Source organism: Dermacentor andersoni, unplaced genomic scaffold (assembly GCF_023375885.2).
Source record: "Dermacentor andersoni unplaced genomic scaffold, qqDerAnde1_hic_scaffold ctg00000761.1, whole genome shotgun sequence".
NCBI lineage: Eukaryota > Metazoa > Arthropoda > Arachnida > Ixodida > Ixodidae > Dermacentor > Dermacentor andersoni.
This window is the reverse complement of record NW_027315439.1, coordinates 12501-27083: the sequence shown is the minus strand read 5'-3', so window position 1 is coordinate 27083 and position 14583 is coordinate 12501. Positions and strand designations below refer to the sequence as shown.

The window sequence follows — 14583 nt, the reverse complement described above, 5'->3', positions numbered from 1 at the left end:
CCTCCCGACAGCCGGGAGAAGCCCATGGGGCCTGGACGGGGTGACGAACTTCTCGTGCACGGCGAGGTATAACTCCCGCGTGCCGTCCCCGAAGGGACGGGCAGGTCACCTCCATAGCCGGACTCAAAGTCGTACTTTTCCCATTGACCCGCGTCCGTCGCGGCGTTCTACCGGCGGTGGGAAGTGCGCACCCTGGAGACCGCGTCTGCGTGCCAGCAGCCGGAACAGCCCCCCGAAGGGGGCCGTTTACCCGACGCCGCCGGCTCCGCGGTCTTCCGGAGACTGAATCCCACCGCTTTCGAGCTTCGAGGGCCCACCCGTTTTACTCTAAGCGGTTTCACGTACTCTTGAACTCTCTCTTCAAAGTTCTTTTCAACTTTCCCTCACGGTACTTGTGAACTATCGGTCTCTCGGTCGTATTTAGCCTTAGATGGAGTTTACCACCCACTTAGGGCTGCACTCTCAAGCAACCCGACTCACGGGAGGCTTCATCCCGGGCGCGCAACGGCGGAGACGGGCCTGGCACCCACTCTGGGACAAGCCCCTGTCAGGGGGACTTGCACCGTCGCAAACACCCGAGAACGTCGCCTCCCATACACCACATTTCCCGACCGCCTGCAAGGACGGGGGATTCGGTGCTGGGCTCGGTCCCGTTTCGCTCGCAGCTACTCGGGGAATCCCTGTTGGTTTCTTTTCCTCCGCTTAGTGATATGCTTAAATTCAGCGGGTTGTCTCGCCTGATCTGAGGTCGACAACGGATACATCGCTTTCGCCCATTCCAGCACGACCGAGTACGACGCCCTGCCACGTCCTTACGGACAAGGCTGGCAGGCGGCACAACGCCTGCGCGCGTGCGTCATACGAGCGGTATGCCGAAAAGGACTCGACACGTTCGAAAACCCAGCGCCAACCGAGTGCGACGCCCTACCACGTCCTTCGCCCAACACGGAGCTACTTATAGACGAGGCTGGCAGGCGGTGAACCGCCTGCGCGCGTGCGGCGCACGAGCAGTTGCGTGGTAAGCGACCGTGTCTGAAGCCCAAACACCACCGAGGCAAAGATCGCCTTAGCAGCGCGCCGCTTCAGCGGGCACCGCAGGGGCGACTAAAACCTGGCGGGAGGCATCGTCTCGTGTAGCGTCGCCCCTGCCCCAACTGGAGTGGCCCAGTCTTTAGGGGACAGAGACTGCGAAGCACTTGGACCGACGGCGGACTACGACGGAACGCTTCAGCTCGGCCAACGGGGCACCCACGCTCTCGAAGGAGACATTTTCCGTTTCGCGGCAATTCTCCGCCGTGCCGTGACTCTTCTCGCTCGCAGACTGCGCTGTCGCGTCGAACCGCTTTCGGGGGCCACCCTTCTCCTCCCCGCTCCTCGCAAGAATCTGCCGATTCCCATTCCTGCGACGAAGCCCGGAAGGGCGCCCACACAACTGCGGTGACGTGAACGAGCGACCAGCTCTGGAGCTCGACGTACTTCGAAGGCAAACAGCGCAAATTGCGATCGCGCTGGCTTTGCGCACGGCGCGGGAATCGGCCGGCGTTTCATTCCCACGTTTTCCGTGCACGCAAGCGTGCGCTTCCGACTCTCTCGCAAACGTGCGCGCTACATGGCAACAGACGTTCGCGCCTCGTGCTTGGACCGCTCTTTCCCTGCAGGTATCCGACTCCATCCTGCGGCGGTCTTGCTAGAGGCGCGCACTCGTCACGCTGCAGTAGTAATGCCTCGTTTCCGTCTTTTCGAAGAATTGGCACAACGGTTTGCCACCGTCTCCCTCTCGTGAGGCCGCTGGCGCGTGGCTTTAGCGCTCAACGTACTGTCCATGATGCCGACGCGGTCAAAACGAGTCGACGGACGCACGTTCCCTGTGCGCCGAAGTCTCTCTTGATATGTGATCCGACCCTCAGACAGACGAAGCCAAGGGAAGACCCAAGGCCGCAATGTGCGTTCAAAGAATCAGTGCTCAGTGTGTCCTGCAATTCACACCAAGTCTCGCAGCTGGCTGCGTTCTTCATCGACCCGAGAACCGAGTGATCCACCGCTTAGAGTCGTGAAAAATAGTTTGTTCAATTCAGTACAGTACAACCAGGGTTTTAGGCACGTGGCGTCTCCCTGTGTGTGGTTTCGAAGAGCGCCTTTCGGCGTGCGCTCCTCCAGTCTCGCTCTTTCGGCGGCCGCGTCTCAGCAGCTGAAAGCCTAATGGCACTCCACTCCTGCTACTCGCGCGTGTGTTTTGCGCCCACGCCTTCCTCGCTTGCCCTCGAGGTAGCTTATGCCGTTTGCGCGCACTCGAAGCCGGTTTTACCTGCCATCCAACCACCGGACCCGTGTGTCTCGTGTGCACGTTCACATCGCTCCACTAAAAATTGCAAAGAGCGACAGAGCCATGATTAGGGCTAAGCCGCTGTGGAGTCTTTAACGGCTACACGGCCACGGGCAGGGCTTCACCCCCATCGACGTGCTTCGCTTCAGTCAGCAGTAGGTTCATAGAAGGGCCTCAAACACACACACACTTTCGCATCGGCAGATCGCCGCAGCATAACCGCTGTTGATCCAACAGCCTACTTGAGACGAAAGACAAGAGCCCGGCGCGCGTACTCGCGCAGCTCTCCAAAACCACTCGGCCAGTGCCAGGGACGGCTCCCTGCGCCGGCGCCACAACAAGTCTACTTGAGGCGGAAGACGAAGCCAGCAAGGGCCTGGCCGCAAGTGCGTTCGAATCCGGGACTACAGTCCCTCGTCTGTCCGTACTTCCTCTTTCGACGTGCGGCGCCTTCCCAAAGCGCACAAGTCCGCTAACCGCAGAACGCTTCCGACGTAGCAAAGCCGCGTTTCCTTCGGTACTTCGCAGCAACGCCGCCTTTCCCTCGGCGGCGGGCGAATAGCCTGCAGACGTCGTCGCATTAAACCGCGATCTCGACACCTCGCGCGTCACGAGCAGGAGCCGACCGGCAGCCTCCGGCCCTTTCGGACTCGGTGGCATTTGCCGCGGAGGACGGGAGAGCACTTTAGGCCACGGTTCCTTCCGTACTTGGCAGCCGCACCCTCATACCGACAGTTCCATGACCGACCGAGCGCCACACCGTTCCTTTAGTACTTGGGCGGCAACAAAGTCGGGTCGTTACTCCATACTCGCCGCAGGAAGCGACCGGCAGCCGCCAGACTTTTCAGACTCGGCAGCGTTTGCCGCGGAGGACGGGAGAGCGCTCGCACCACGGTTCCGTGTGTGTACTAAGCGGCAGCGGCATTAGCTCTCGACCGTCAGTTCCTTGACCGACCGCACGCTTCGCCGTTCCCCTCGTACTGGGCAAAGCAGCAGGTCGGGTCGTCTTACTCCCATTCCGCGCAAGAGCGCCAAAGCGGACAGAAAGCCCACCCAGTGTGCGTTACGCCGTTTCTACCCGCGGGCGCGGCCAAGCCAACCGTCCAAGGTTGCAGCCGGCGTCCACTGGGCGCAACAAATTTGGCACGGGGCGCCCCTCAAAATTCAGGCAGTCCCCGGCATGTTCGGGTATAGCCGTCCCCGCGTCCAAGCGGGGCCAGCGGCGGAAAGCGTCGGGCGCAGCGAGCTGCTTCACCCACACGGGGTAGAAACAATGGCGCTCGCCACCCTTCACAATCCGGTAATGATCCTTCCGCAGGTTCACCTACGGAAACCTTGTTACGACTTTTACTTCCTCTAAATGATCAAGTTTGGTCATCTTTCCAACAGACCGGCGCAACCGAAAGGCCGCGCCGGACATCGGTCCGAAGACCTCACTAAATCATTCAATCGGTAGTAGCGACGGGCGGTGTGTACAAAGGGCAGGGACGTAATCAACGCGAGCTTATGACTCGCGCTTACTGGGAATTCCTCGTTCAAGGGGAACAATTGCAAGCCCCTATCCCAATCACGAAAGAAGTTCCACGGGTTACCCAGTCTTTTCAGACAGGGATAAAGACACGCTGCTTCCTTCAGTGTAGCGCGCGTGCGGCCCCGGACATCTAAGGGCATCACAGACCTGTTATTGCTCTGTTTCGTGCGGCTAGGAGCCGCTTGTCCCTCTAAGAAGGTTGTAAGGTGCTGGGAACCCCGCACCTATTTAATAGGCTAGAGTCTCGTTCGTTATCGGAATTAACCAGACAAATCGCTCCACCAACTAAGAACGGCCATGCACCACCATCCACCGAATCAAGAAAGAGCTCTCAATCTGTCAATCCTCCCAGTGTCCGGGCCGGGTAAGTTTTCCCGTGTTGAGTCAAATTAAGCCGCAGGCTCCACTCCTGGTGGTGCCCTTCCGTCAATTCCTTTAAGTTTCAGCTTTGCAACCATACTTCCCCCGGAACCCAAACACTTTGGTTTCCCGGAAGCTGCCCGCCGAGTCATTTGAGTAACTCAGGCGGATCGCTGGTTGGCATCGTTTATGGTCAGAACTAGGGCGGTATCTGATCGCCTTCGAACCTCTGACTTTCGTTCTTGATCAAAGAAAACATTCTTGGCAAATGCTTTCGCAGTAGTTCGTCTTGCGACGGTCCAAGAATTTCACCTCTAGCGCCGCAATACGAATGCCCCCGTCTGTCCCTCTTAATCATTACCTCGTATTCCAAAAACCAACAGAACAGAAACGAGGTCTTGTTCTATTATTCCATGCAAGTTTATTCAGGCGACTCGCCTGCGTTGAGCACTCTAATTTTTTCAAAGTAAAAGCACCGGCCTTCTCGAGGCACACAATGAAGTGCACCAAGAAAGGACCGGCATGATGTTCAGTCCGAGCCGTCGCATCGGGTAGATGCACTACTCGTCTGGAACTGAGATCCAACTACGAGCTTTTTAACCGCAGCAGCTTTAGTATACGCTATTGGAGCTGGAATTACCGCGGCTGCTGGCACCAGACTTGCCCTCCAATTGATCCTCGTTAAAGGATTTAGAGTGTACTCATTTCAATTACGGGGCCTCAAAAGAGTCCCGTATTGTTATTTTTCGTCACTACCTCCCCGTGCCGGGAGTGGGTAATTTGCGCGCCTGCTGCCTTCCTTGGATGTGGTAGCCGTTTCTCAGGCTCCCTCTCCGGAATCGAACCCTGATTCTCCGTTACCCGTAACAACCATGGTAAGCAAGTAACCTACCATCGAAAGTTGATAAGGCAGACACTTGAAAGAAACGTCGCCGGCTCGTGGCCATGCGATCAGCACAAAGTTATCCAGAGTCACCACACAATACGGGCCGAAACCCGATCGATCTTGGTCTAATAAAAGCACCCGTCGCCCAAAGGGCTTCAGGCTCACTGCATGTATTAGCTCTAGAATTGCCACAGTTATCCAAGTAGGAAGAAACGATCTAAGGAACCATAACTGATTTAATGAGCCATTCGCGGTTTCGCCTTATTTCGGCATGTACTTAGACATGCATGGCTTAATCTTTGAGACAAGCATATGATTACTGGCAGGATCAACCAGGTAATCGTTCAACTGCGCGTCCAGCCTTTCAAGCAGGCCGGACGCCGTTTTTGCGATGCCGAGGCCACCTTCAGGCGCCCCAACACGCTTCGTTCTCGCAAAGGGTAGCACTTTGCACAGTCCGAGACGACGGCGTTCGAGCTCGCAACGGCGCCCTCCCCGCAGGGCCGGGTATCGCCACGCGGCAAGAAGCACGCAACATTCTCGATAGACCGGTTGTGTCGACTCGATCGCGGCTTGCGGTTTCTCTCGAGCCCGCAGCACTGGTGGACCGACCGACACTTGCAACGTAGCCGAGACGGCAAAGCCGCTAGGCGACGGGTCACGCCCGCGCCTTCGGCGCTTTCGTATTTGATTCGTCCGAGGACGATGCGGAACACACTTCGATATCGTGGAAAAAGCGTCGTCCGACAACCAGCCCCTAACGCATCAAGCGGATGAGGCTGCAGACGTCAGCTGTGGGATCCACGGGAGCGATACCGGGGACACGCTTGACGGGCACGAAGCCCGCCGCATATCAAACACCCAGGTCGCTTTGGGGGCGACTGCTCTCTGGGACCCCCATATAATAGCAGCGATAAGTACCCAGACCTCCATGGGGCCGTACTCGTGCCACTTTCGACGAGCGTTTGGCGAAAATCGTGCCGCCTCGTAACGCCGCGAGCAAGATTGAAAGCTTACGTCGGCAGCACAATGCCGAAGTCGTGAAAGCGCAGCGCGTCCACCGAATGCGCGAACGGCAATTTCTCGCCAATGGCCAGTACGGTTTCCTGCACAATTGCCTGTCTGTCGCCCTACGGGGCCCCCGGCCGATCGATTCGAGGCACGCTAGCACGGCCCCTTCGCCATTTCCGAGCACGAGTGCGAACAGTGCGGGCGGCGTGCTCGACGCCCCGGCTGACGTCGTTTCGGACTTTGTCTCTTCGCGTGCTCGCGGCAACGCCGCGGCCAACGACGACGTCTGCGCGGTTCTTTGCCGGTTCCCGGCGTGCTACAGTGCAGCCCTCTGCAGGGTGACACCGGCTCCGTCGTGGCCGTGCGGCGGCTTGTACGCAAAAGTTGCGTCAAAGGCGTCGCGCTCGCGCCGCCCCGGCACACGCGGTTTCGGACTTTGTCTCTTCCAGCGCTCGCGTAGTCGTGGGCACGATTGTCGACGTCGCAACGGTGCGCGGACACCGCCACGAGCACGCGCAAGACGAAAATCGCACTACGGTACAATGTCGGCCGGGGCCGTACGGCCCCTTACAGTAGCAGCGATAAGTGCCCAGACCTCCATGGGGCCGTACTCGTGCGACGCGGCGGCGTACTGCGCCGAGCCGAGCGCCAATATTTGGCTTTTGCAGGGCGGATTCGAGCTCTGGCGATCGCCGCGGTACCGCCGCTCACCGATTCAAGGCACGCTAGCGCGGCCCCTTCGCCATTTCCGAGCACGCGTGCGAACAGTGCGGGCGGCGTGCTCGACGCCCCGGCTGACGTCGTTTCGGACTTTGTCTCTTCGCGTGCTCGCGGCAACGCCGCGGCCAACGACGACGTCTGCGCGGTTCTTTGCCGGTTCCCGGCGTGCTACAGTGCAGCCCTCTGCAGGGTGACACCGGCTCCGTCGTGGCCGTGCGGCGGCTTGTACGCAAAAGTTGCGTCAAAGGCGTCGCGCTCGCGCCGCCCCGGCACACGCGGTTTCGGACTTTGTCTCTTCCAGCGCTCGCGTAGTCGTGGGCACGATTGTCGACGTCGCAACGGTGCGCGGACACCGCCACGAGCACGCGCAAGACGAAAATCGCACTACGGTACAATGTCGGCCGGGGCCGTACGGCCCCTTACAGTAGCAGCGATAAGTGCCCAGACCTCCATGGGGCCGTACTCGTGCGACGCGGCGGCGTACTGCGCCGAGCCGAGCGCCAATATTTGGCTTTTGCAGGGCGGATTCGAGCTCTGGCGATCGCCGCGGTACCGCCGCTCACCGATTCAAGGCACGCTAGCGCGGCCCCTTCGCCATTTCCGAGCACGCGTGCGAACAGTGCGGGCGGCGTGCTCGACGCCCCGGCTGACGTCGTTTCGGACTTTGTCTCTTCGCGTGCTCGCGGCAACGCCGCGGCCAACGACGACGTCTGCGCGGTTCTTTGCCGGTTCCCGGCGTGCTATAGTGCAGCCCTCTGCAGGGCGACACCGGCTCCGTCGTGTCCGTGCGGCGGCTTGTACGCAAAAGTTGCGTCAAAGGCGTCGCGCTCGCGCCGCCCCGGCACACGCGGTTTCGGACTTTGTCTCTTCCAGCGCTCGCAACCATGTCGGGGCCGACGCCGACGACTGCGTGGTGTTTCAACGATTGCCGGCGTGACACAATGCAGCTGCGTGCGGGATGCCAGCGATTCCGTCGTGTCCGTGCGGCGGCTTGTACGCAAAAGTTGCGTCAAAGGCGTCGCGCTCGCGCCGCCCCGGCACACGCGGTTTCGGACTTTGTCTCTTCCAGCGCTCGCGTAGTCGTGGGCACGATTGTCGACGTCGGAACGGTGCGCGGACACCGCCACGAGCACGCGCAAGACGAAAATCGCACTACGGTACAATGTCGGCCGGGGCCGTACGGCCCCTTACAGTAGCAGCGATAAGTGCCCAGACCTCCATGGGGCCGTACTCGTGCGACGCGGCGGCGTACTGCGCCGAGCCGAGCGCCAATATTTGGCTTTTGCAGGGCGGATTCGAGCTCTGGCTATCGCCGCGGTACCGCCGCTCACCGATTCAAGGCACGCTAGCGCGGCCCCTTCGCCATTTCCGAGCACGCGTGCGAACAGTGCGGGCGGCGTGCTCGACGCCCCGGCTGACGTCGTTTCGGACTTTGTCTCTTCGCGTGCTCGCGGCAACGCCGCGGCCAACGACGACGTCTGCGCGGTTCTTTGCCGGTTCCCGGCGTGCTATAGTGCAGCCCTCTGCAGGGCGACACCGGCTCCGTCGTGTCCGTGCGGCGGCTTGTACGCAAAAGTTGCGTCAAAGGCGTCGCGCTCGCGCCGCCCCGGCACACGCGGTTTCGGACTTTGTCTCTTCCAGCGCTCGCGTAGTCGTGGGCACGATTGTCGACGTCGGAACGGTGCGCGGACTACGCCACGAGCACGCGCAAGCCGAAAATCGCACTACGGTACAATGTCGGCCGGGGCCGTACGGCCCCTTACAGTAGCAGCGATAAGTGCCCAGACCTCCATGGGGCCGTACTCGTGCGACGCGGCGGCGTACTGCGCCGAGCCGAGCGCCAATATTTGGCTTTTGCAGGGCGGATTCGAGCTCTGGCGATCGCCGCGGTACCGCCGCTCACCGATTCAAGGCACGCTAGCGCGGCCCCTTCGCCATTTCCGAGCACGCGTGCGAACAGTGCGGGCGGCGTGCTCGACGCCCCGGCTGACGTCCTTTCGGACTTTGTCTCTTCGCGTGCTCGCGGCAACGCCGCGGCCAACGACGACGTCTGCGCGGTTCTTTGCCGGTTCCCGGCGTGCTATAGTGCAGCCCTCTGCAGGGTGACACCGGCTCCGTCGTGTCCGTGCGGCGGCTTGTACGCAAAAGTTGCGTCAAAGGCGTCGCGCTCGCGCCGCCCCGGCACACGCGGTTTCGGACTTTGTCTCTTCCAGCGCTCGCAACCATGTCGGGGCCGACGCCGACGACTGCGTGGTGTTTCAACGATTGCCGGCGTGACACAATGCAGCTGCGTGCGGGATGCCAGCGATTCCGTCGTGGCGGTGCGGCGGCTTGTACGCAAAAGTTGCGTCAAAGGCGTCGCGCTCGCACCGCCCCGGCACACGTGGTTTCGGACTTTGTCTCTTCGAGCGCTCGCAGCGATGTCGAGGCGATCGCTTACGTCTGCACGGTTTGCGGTGTGCTACAATGCAGCAGTCTGCCGCACTACACCTCTTGGTTGCCGAGGCCAGCACGGCAATTTACTGAAGCGAGCGCATTGCGCCCAGGCGGCAGCGGACTTTGTTGCTTCGGGAGTGCTCTTGCTGTAAAATTTGAACGGCTGCAGCTGCGCGAAGCAAGTGTACCTATTTTCACTCTCTCTCTGTCTGCCTTTGAGGCGACTGTAATTTCACTTTAAACGCAACTGGAGGCGGGAGCAACCTGATGAGAGTAGGTGGACTTCGGTACATGTAATTTAGAAATTGCTTTCAAGCTTTGAGGACATACACCTTCGCGCCATCTGCTTTCCCCGTCTCTTTGGCACTTTATAGTATGTGCTGCATGCTCTGCATTCCAAAGAAACACGCCTGTCTCTCTCCCTCTCTCACGTTCTTCTTCTTTTTGTAGCTGCTGTTGTAGAAGATGCTATGCTCTTTAATCGCTGTAACATAGAGTGCTTGCACAAGCCAACAACTTTTGCGTGTTTTTTTTTTTTTTCTCTTCCCAAGACGTTTCTGCCATTATTCACTAACTCTCGTTCTTAGTATGCAATGGAGCGTTAGCTCGCGCCATCTACCTTTCTTTCTGTATTGCAAAGTCCGCAGGTTTTCCTAGTTCCGTACACAGATGGCGCCAATGCGTTTTGGCGCCAGGTTCGAACGACCTCGCTCTACTCGTGTTTGGCATTTGAATGTTTCAAAGGGGTTTGCGACAGGGGGTGGTTCTTGTGCAAGGCTGAGCTTTCCAGCTGCGTTTAAGCTATGCTAGCATGTGTGCGTATATATATATATATATATATATATATATATATATAAATACACAAACACACACACACACACATGCATATATACATACACACACACGGTAATGGTAAAGATGATGAGGTAGCACTTTTTTTTTTCTTTTTTTTACAATGCCTGTGTTTCAGATGGCGATCTTTCTCCCCTCTATGTTTCCGGTTGGAAGGAGTGTGCAGCGTTTTCTATATTTATTTTGTCATTCACTTCTATGTTGCTCGTCTTCGTACATGGGGCATGCTACCTAATTCTACCGGTCGATTCGACACGTTGCGATCCGTCCCGGCCTGTGCCGTATCAAAATTTTCAGTGGGCCTTGCGGTAAATAAAAAGAAATGAAGGAAATGCGCGTAGTATATTACAATTGCACACGGGCTTGAAACGAAGCCCTCAAGGAAGGTCACCTTGAGCGGTCGCATTCAGACGGAAGTAAGCATTCCCCTGGCGCGTTTTTTTTCCGCTCGCCTGTTCCGTTTTCTACGAGGTTGCCTTGGTTGGTTTCGCGTTACAAGCAAGCTTGCACTCGGGTCTCGTTTCTACGCGACAGCGTTTCGTTAACAGCGAAAGACTGAGGCGTTGCGAATTCATCCGTGAGATAGGGAGCGTTGAGTCTGTACACAGGCTGAATTTTATAATATTGCCCACGCTGTTGCTGAGGTTACCCATGTCGGCAGGGCGCCCACAAGGCAGTAGTACAATGAAGTGAAGTGAAGGACATCGCTTCTCGGCCTTTTGGCTAAGATCAAAGTGTAGATTTTTAAAGCCCATGTACGAAGATTTACGAAGCCCATCTACGAAGATTTTTAAAGCCCATGTAGGCACCTCTTAATGATCTTTTATGTTTTAGAGAAGCGTTTTGCCATGTATTTTACACCTTTACAGTTTTAGCCTTTTATCACTAACACCACTAACTAGTTTTTTTAGTCATTTGTTTGCGTTTTTAGATTATACACCTTTTATCCGTTTTTTCCTTGGTTTTGTAACATATTTTTGATGTATTTGTAACTAGCATAAATAAAAAACTCTGTTCTTATCAGCTTAATATCTGATACGGGTTCTATATGGACCCACGATATTAAACCTATTTTTGGAAGTTGGCGGAGTGCTTGAAGCCTGCTTCACCTCCGCCGCAGGTCGGCCCGGTATTGCACTACCTCCGGGATCGGCCCCGCTCACTTAGGTGAGACTTCATTCAATCAAAATGAAGAGCACAAGCTCAACGCGAGCACTGACTTGACACGCACCATTCCTATACTACACGCAACGATGCCGGTTCGCGGACCACGAGAGTAATTAAACTGCCACTCCATCTGTGTGTAGCGTCGCACTTGTTGCGTCGCAAATGGGACAGCCGCTCCAGCAAATTTCTAGTTATGGGCTTCGAGAAAAATTAATGAAAGCAAAAGAAAGAACCAGAATTCCTATTTGTCCGATGTCTCTGAATGATTGTCTCCTGTAAAGAGCCACTTGGGGGGATGGGGGGTAGGATTAGCCGTGGGGTTCGCAATCAATATGAATCCCACTCAAAGCCAACACTGGATTTTGGAGTTCACTATCGCTTGGATCCGTAAACCACCGCGCCCACGCAAGCTCGCCCTGCCGCCGAAATCCGCTGCCCAAGTGGAAGAAAGATTCCCTATGAAAGAAAAATAGAGTGCCCGATTTCTGGCAACTACTGTGCAGCCTTTGTGTACACATTTTCGCAGCAGTGGGACCGAGCGCCTCGAAAACAAACTTGTCGTATGCCCGAATGTGGCGAAATATATTCAAGGGTTAAAAGGTGCCTCATCTTTCTAACCTGTATGTTACGAAGACCTGTTGCTACCTTTTCATCATGAACATCATCATCATCATCATCCTGGCTACGCCCACTGCAGGGCAAAGGCATCTCCCATGATCCTCCAAGTACCCCGGTCAGGTGCCGATTGTCGCCATGTAGTCCCTAATCTAATCTGCCCTCCTACCTTTCTGCCACCCCCTGCTACGCTTCCCTCCTCTCGGAATTCAGTCTGTAACCCTTAATGGCCACCGGTTATCTTCCCCCCAGATTGCATGCCCTGCGCATGCCCATTTGTTTTTCCTGGTTTAAACTTTGGTGTCATTAACGAGCGTTTGTTCTCGCACACCCCAATCTGCTCTATTCCGATCCCCCCGTGACGCCACACCCATCATCCTTCTTTCCAGAGCCCGTTGCGTCGCCCTCAGTTACCCTTCGGTAATCCTCAAAGCTTTTTGTTGGGACACTCGTGGCATCTTTCTCGTTTAATGAAGTCAAATTTTTTTCAGTTTTGGGGGAAAACTCAATGAGCTAGGCGCGATTGTGTCCCTGGCGCCGCTCTCAACAAGATGGCGGCGCCCATGCTTTTTGCCTGCAGGTTCGGCCCTACGCAGAACACGCCTGCCGGGCAGTGTAGCCACGTTGAAGGGGCAAAGCGTAGTGCAGTGAAGCGCTTGCTCGGGCGAAAAACGCAAATATGAGCCAAACAGGAATTTCCATTATTGGAAATTCCAGTTCAGTTTGCGCATTGCGTTCGCCTAAGGTAAAGAACACAAATGCGAGTGCCACAGCAGTCAAGTCAAAGCTTAGGATTGCGTACCATTTTTTTTTTTTTTTTCGTGCCTTTTACTCCTGGCCTGCGTGGCCCTAGCGCGCATGCACACGAAAGTAATGAAATGGTGAAAACACGAAATAATGCGGTGCGGCTGTATCATATCTATTTTGTGCGCTTTGTTCTTTGTGGACTACAGCGGTGTGCGTCATGAGAAAGTTTCGGTGCCCTTCTTGGGTGACCAGTGAAGCTATATTTAAAACCACATTGATTTGTACGGTTATTGCTACAAACTGCGTGTGGGTGTTTTTCTTTTTCGCTGCCAACGATGGGTTATCGCAACCGCGATCGGTTCTGCTGCTACGCTAGACGCGTGCTTGCCAACGGTTGGCTCTATACGCGACCCGCGACGCGTGGTCGGCACATTCAAGCAGTCAATTGCAAACCGTTCCAAGAAAAAGGATGTACTCCACTTGCCACCTAGTTCGACGATTGTACTTTCTGACCCTCGAGGAAGCGCCGCCATCCCACGTTTTCTATAATACGATAAGATTCAGAGCGACCGCGACCACTTGTCTTTGTCAATATCTCGGAAACGCTTTCTTTTTCTTTTTTTTTTTAAATCCAGATACTCAGACGCGCCCGTGTTCACGCGCACTTGCTCTCTCCGATAAGCAGGGAAGCTCGGTTGGGGTGGTGTCGGGCCTTGCGCATGCGCTGCTGAGCTCGTCGCTTCGCCGGCCGGTCGATGCTGGCGCGGTACTGGTAATGAACTTCGACGTGCATGGTGAAACGTCACTTTGTATTGCCACTGTAGACTAGCAATGCAATGTGTTTGCGAGCGATTGGATAAATGAGAAAGCGTGCACTGTCTACAGTTTATGCCCCTCTAGAGTAGTGGAAATGTTGCTCCAAGTGTTAGGTTTGTAATTTGCGCCTACGAACATGAACTAAACAAAGAAAATGGTCTGCAGCCGCCTTCGCTTCATAAAATTCCCGTACGAAGAAATTTCCGTGCGCGAATGAGAGAGCAAAAGAGAGAAACCATGCTAAGAAGAATGGCTGCCTTTTACGTGATCTCGCGCATGAAACCAGACGATGGATTAATTTTAGCCGTTCATTTTGATTTGCCGAATGTAAACCGGAACACTTTCTCCACGCGGTCTTCAGATTTGAATGGCAATCAATCACATCCTTTCTTTTTTTTTTTTTTTCTGTTTCTTTCTATCTGGAACCGAAAGAATTCAGAACGCCATTTCAATCTTAGATTCGATTAGATATCGTGACTGGTATGCTGAAATATCACGCCTTATCTGGTGTTAACCTTCTTGATCACGGCAATAAAAAATCGCCAGTTCCCGAACTTTAATCGCGCCGAAGATGAACCGATATGCTGGATTCTTATTGTCATGATTTTATAGAAAGCGCTGGTTCTATGGCTAGCTTTGAGGAAAAGAAAAACATCGTTCAGGAATGTATAACTCTAAACAACTAAAAAAAAAATCTGCCGGCAATTGGTACTACAACGAGAGTACTGAGAATACTGGAAAAGATGAAATCCAATCATGCTGAACTGAACTGAAATTATTTCATCAAGACATGCCCCGAAAAACGTGGCCACTTTCAATGATAATTTCAAATGTGATTTCTTTCTTTTTTTTTTTCTTTTTTACGACGGATAATAATTATCTTTCCAATGGCGGATGTGAAAATTTCAGAGCACGGCATTTTCGAAATCCCAAGGCCCCGGACGCATTCTCTCTTCTTTAAGTATTTTGGTGGTGCACACGGAGGAAAATTTCGCGCACGTAATTTATAAACTAGTAGTTGATTTTCTAGAAGAACACAAAGTGCTGACAAACGGCCAACCAGGACACAATTAAATTGGTATTACGCACGGTTTCGAAGCCGCGGTAACAAAAGGGTAA

At 55.2% G+C, this 14583-nt stretch overlaps 3 non-coding genes across 3 annotated transcripts; 1 reads left to right on the top strand and 2 right to left on the bottom strand.

The window, feature by feature from the left end:
- Positions 1-1897: 1897 nt before the first annotated feature.
- On the bottom strand, positions 1898-2050 carry LOC140214946 (5.8S ribosomal RNA). Its single transcript, XR_011891872.1, has one exon. It is a non-coding gene; the product is annotated as a 5.8S ribosomal RNA (ribosomal RNA).
- A 1574-nt stretch (positions 2051-3624) lies between these two features.
- Positions 3625-5439, bottom strand: LOC140214949 (small subunit ribosomal RNA). The gene has a single exon (XR_011891875.1). It is a non-coding gene; the product is annotated as a small subunit ribosomal RNA (ribosomal RNA).
- Positions 5440-11090: 5651 nt separating this feature from the next.
- LOC140214947 (U2 spliceosomal RNA) lies at positions 11091-11282 on the top strand. Its single transcript, XR_011891873.1, has one exon. It is a non-coding gene; the product is annotated as a U2 spliceosomal RNA (small nuclear RNA).
- Positions 11283-14583: the final 3301 nt, after the last annotated feature.